The sequence below is a fragment of the Palaemon carinicauda genome, chromosome 6, assembly GCF_036898095.1.
Source record: "Palaemon carinicauda isolate YSFRI2023 chromosome 6, ASM3689809v2, whole genome shotgun sequence".
Lineage (NCBI taxonomy): Eukaryota > Metazoa > Arthropoda > Malacostraca > Decapoda > Palaemonidae > Palaemon > Palaemon carinicauda.
Window position 1 is genome coordinate 158,201,755 of NC_090730.1, and position 5,000 is coordinate 158,206,754.

Genomic DNA, 5,000 nt, shown 5'->3' on the forward strand with positions numbered 1-5,000 from the left:
GATTACCTTCAGCAAACCTATTAAAACGTTTTTCCAAAAGATGTTCAAAAACTTTAGATAATATGGGAGTTATGGAAATTGGGCGGTAATCAGTTGAACTTGAGCTACCACAAACACATATACAGGGTGGAGAAACATTACTAATTCTCCAAAAAATGCTAAGAGCTCCTCTTCTGGCTAACTTGCGCAAAATAACAGATAACTTGGGAGCTAAGAAATCTTCAGTCTTTATAAAAAAAAAAAAAAAAAAAAAAAAAAAAAAAAAGATGTAATACCATTTGGGTCTACACCTCCATAAGCATCAAGGTCCATCAACAGAATTTTAATTTCACAAAATTGAAAAGCTAGACTAGTTAGTTTAGCCTCAGGAAAACAGGAATGAGGAAGTTCGAGATTCTCATTACTTTGTATACTGTCAAACGCATCAGCCAAAAGGGTTACCTTTTCCTTTGGATAGTGAGTGACTGAGCCATCTGGTTTAAGTAAAGGAGGAACTACTGCATTCTATACCAAAGAGTGCAGATTTAAGGATAATCCACCACTTATGTTCCTGAGTTGTACCCAAAAGGGTTTCTTTTATGGATAGGTTGTATTCCTTTCCAGTTGAAGCATACACTCTCTGAGTAAAAACTCTAAGCTGAGTACAGTTATTCCAGGTCAAATCTGATCTATTATCCTTCCAAAGATGATAGGCCTCCTGCTTCTCCAAATAAGCACGTCTATAATCATAATTGAACTATGGTTTGTCCTTCACTTAGTACTTTAGCACACGAGAAGGAATATGCCTATCAATTATGTTGACTAGATTCTCATTCAAAAAGACATCAATAGGATCAACACTATCAAACAGTTTTGACAAATTCAAGCCCAAAAGATCATGCAAAATCCCATTCAAGTTTGCTTGAAATTTTATTTAAATCTTACAGGAGTATTCTACATCAGGGATAGGCAGCTCAGTCTTCACTACTAATGAAATCAAGGCATGATCAGATGTCTCGACTGGAGAACCAACCTTACTTGTTATAACGCCAGGGGTGTCAGTGTATACGAGGTCCAAACAGTTACCAGACCTGTCAGTAGCTTCACTTATGATTTGCTCACAGCCTAATTCAGAGGCAGTCTAAATCTCTTAAGCCAGTCAGTAGGTGAAACAGAAGCGAACCACTCCCTATGGTGAGCATTGAAATCACCAACAAAGACAAAAGAGGCCTTTCTATCATCTTGTATCTTAGCCATAATGGTAAGAAGACAATCAAAGATAGAATCATCCCTGTATGTATTCCGGTAGATTGAACACAAATAAAATTTATGCCTGCCACAAGCTTTTATTACCTGAATCTCATGACATCCACATTCATAGCAGGACTTATGAGAAGCAATAACAATCATATTTTCAGATTTGTTAGGATTCAACTTCATGCCCCATAATTTTCCCCATGCACTAATTTTAGCTAGATCTCTATTAAGGGATTCAGCAACCCCAGATCTACATCCCGGAGATGTAATTGATGCTAAGTGTATAGCATCATCTGCATATACAACAAGCTTGTTTTCTAGGCCACACCACATGTCATGTGTATATAGTATGAAAAATAACGGGCCAAGAACACTACCCTGAGGAACACCAGATATTACATTCATATACCCACTATGGTGACCATCAACAACAACTCTTTGCGATCTATTACTTAAAAAAATAATAATAATGCTATAAAATGACCCACCCACTCCCAACTGTTTAAATTTGAAAACAAGGGCCTCATGATTAACACAATTTAAAACACCACTTAAATCAAGGCCAATCATACGAACTTCCTGACCACAATCAAGGGATTTCAGTGTAATGAAATAGATTATATATGATAAAAATATCAAAATTGGATGTATCGTGACATATATAAGAAATTTTACAGGGTACTGGACTAGCATAGCAGGAGGGGTTCAGAATAGCCAATACTTTACGTGAAGAGAATATTCAATAATGAAGAGTAAATAGTGATTTGGAAAATATATTAATGAGAAATATGTAAATTATATAACTGGATTATCATTCCACCATCTTGCTAAATTGCTCATGAACAGATTATTAGTATGATTCCTCTTCATATAGAGTTGAAAGGTTTGCTGCCCCTATTCCCCCAGTGGAGAAAGATATAAACATTAGATTCTTTAAACTTTTTTATAATGGAAAATCATTAAACAATAAAATGAGTTGGTCTATGTCTGGTTCATATAATTGCAAATCTGTTTTACATGCATATATGAAGAGAGCCCATTCAAAAAGGCGGTTCAAGGACATGTAATTATTCACAAACCCTTCCATCTAAAACAATTATCAGCAGACGACAATATAGCATAAAGGAATTCTATCTGAGTACCCATTGTGGACGAAAGCAAGAACATTAGAGCCTAAATCCACATTGATTATATAGAAAAAAAACTCATCCCATCAAACTAACAAATAAACTCAATTTGAAAAAAGAATAAATGATATTAATGGACAGAAGAGATAAAACAGAATTTTTAAGAGAACTGTTCCAAACGATCTTGTAGTCTTGATATTATTTCTTGTTAACATAAACCCTGACTTCCACCAGCTGGAGATGGTCACTGATGGTCTTCCTAATGCCAAGGAATCTACCTGCGATACCTTTCATATTTGAGCAGATGAGGTGCCCCTGGCTAAGGTCGTAAGGGCCTTTGTAGGTGGACATCAGAGTATACGATGTCATATCTCCATTTGAAGCCAGTTCTTGGCCAATGCGGACCTGTAAAATCAAGGAGTGTATGGTTGTAATCTTTTGACAGATGACCTGTAAGTTGACAGTGTCATGTCGGCACAGAGAAGTGGGATAAACGTTACTGCTCCATTCATCTTTAAAAAGTAGAAGTGATAATTAACTATCAGTGCTACAAAATTCTTCAAGTAAAATTTATACCAAAAAAATCCATTCGAGTTTACTTTTTTGGTATACGCTCTCTCTCTCTCTCTCTCTCTCTCTCTCTCTCTCTCTCTCTCTCTCTCTCTCTCTCTCTCTCTCTCGGACATTAGGCCACAGTAGCATCAGAATCTCTTTCATTCATTCTCCTCTATCACTTCAATATTATTCAGTCTTTTCAGTAAACTATCTTAATCGAAACTTTTTCATCTACTAAAAAATCTTATATATTTTACTCTATATTAATTTTTTCCAGTCTTTATTTTTACATTTTTCATTCTTCAACTTAACACATTCAACATGAAATCTGCTAATAACTCAAATCGTTAGCTTCGTTTTTTTTTTATTCACATTCAACATCAACAACTTATGATCATATTGATGAACAGATTTAAGAAATCCTTTATACAATATATCTTAGGATAACATAGACAGTCATTTTGTATTTCATGGCTTTTTTATACTCTTGCTATTTTTCCTTATTTATACATTCCTTGACTTAACAATTCTCCCATCTCATACTTATCCATTATCTTTACTGCCTAGATTACTTAATCGCTTCCATTCATCCATTGATCATGTAAACATCCTTACCTTTAAATAAATTAGTTCACAGTTACCCTCATAACCCTTCTCTCCCTTACCGTTAGTCATAGTTTAAGATGTTCTTTTTTGAAACACATTCCCTATATTTCAATACATCTTTAGTTTTCTTTACTATCATATAAATATATTTCCTAGTAACATCAATCACTCTTCATTCTAGGAGGACACTCCAAAATCAAACCATTGTTCGCAAGAGTTAGGAAGTGCCATAGCCTCTGTACCATGGTCTTCTACTGTATTGATTTTTAGTTCTCTTGCTTGAGTGAGTATAAACTCAGGTGCACTATTCTATCTATTTATTCCTTTCCTCACTGGGCTATTTTACAGGATGCTATAAGGCCAAAGGCTTACCTTTGGCCTTATAGCATCCTGTTTTTTTTCCAACTAGGGTTATAGTTTAGCTTGTAATAATAATAATAATAATAATAATAATAATAATAATAATAATAATAATAATAATAATATGCATGTATTTGCCTGTCCATCATTTCCACCACTTCTTTGAGGGTACGTCCTTTGTTATTTGTATGGACCATGTGTTCCTTGTGCACGCTTCCACTCAAAATTCGACACCTTGTCCACCTGTCAACGCTGACATCTCTCTGCTATTCCTGAATACAACTGTACCATTCAACACACCCCTGTTAACTGAATCCCATTACTAACAACCTTTCCAGAAACACATTGACTGTCAATACACCTGAGAATGGATTACAAGGCCTTGGCAAGAGTTCAACTAAAGGACCTTGAGTACCAAACCTTTTGGATATCCTGCATGTCTCTCCATTGGGAAGATGTTGCCCTTGATGACTCTAATGCCACTTTTGTCTGTGGTGTCAGTACTGGTAGGCCACACCTGTGGATACCTGGCCCAATGTGCTGACAGGTATTTTAACTGATACCTGACCACTCACACCCTCTTACAAATTTACTGCACTACCACTAAAGATGACGTTCATATGGTATGACATTACTAAAGATGCCTAGGATTGGGTCTGCGCCATTATTTCATGTCAAACTTCAAAAGTGTATCAACACATAGATTTGGCGTGGGCCCCTTTCATAAACTCCATTGTCATTTTGCCCACATTCACGTTGACATGGTTGGATCCTTACCCACATTATAAGGACACCGTTACCTCTTCACAGTCATTGATCCCTTCACTCGCTGGCCTAAGGCCAACACCATCCAAGATGCAACATCTGCCTCATATACTGGTGCCTTATGTTCTAGACGGATAGTAAAATATAGAATTTCAGAGAATATCACTTTTGACAGGGATGCAACTTTCACCTCTAAATTGTGGTCATCATTAGGGCCTCTTCTTGGCATTACACTTCTTCAGACTACCACTTATAACCCTGTAGCCAATGGAATGGTGGAACACTTGCATCTTAAAACAGCCTTGATGTTCCACTGCAATAACTCCAGTTGGTTTCCACAACGTCCTTGGG

General features: G+C 36.3%; 1 long non-coding RNA gene across 1 annotated transcript in view; it reads right to left on the reverse strand.

The window, feature by feature from the left end:
* Window positions 1-2,227: 2,227 nt before the first annotated feature.
* Window positions 2,228-5,000, reverse strand: part of LOC137642249 (uncharacterized) — a 21,839-nt gene continuing 19,066 nt past the window's right edge. The window contains exon 3 of the long non-coding RNA XR_011044714.1: window positions 2,228-2,768. This is a non-coding gene — a long non-coding RNA (uncharacterized lncRNA). The remainder of the gene's footprint in view (window positions 2,769-5,000) is intronic.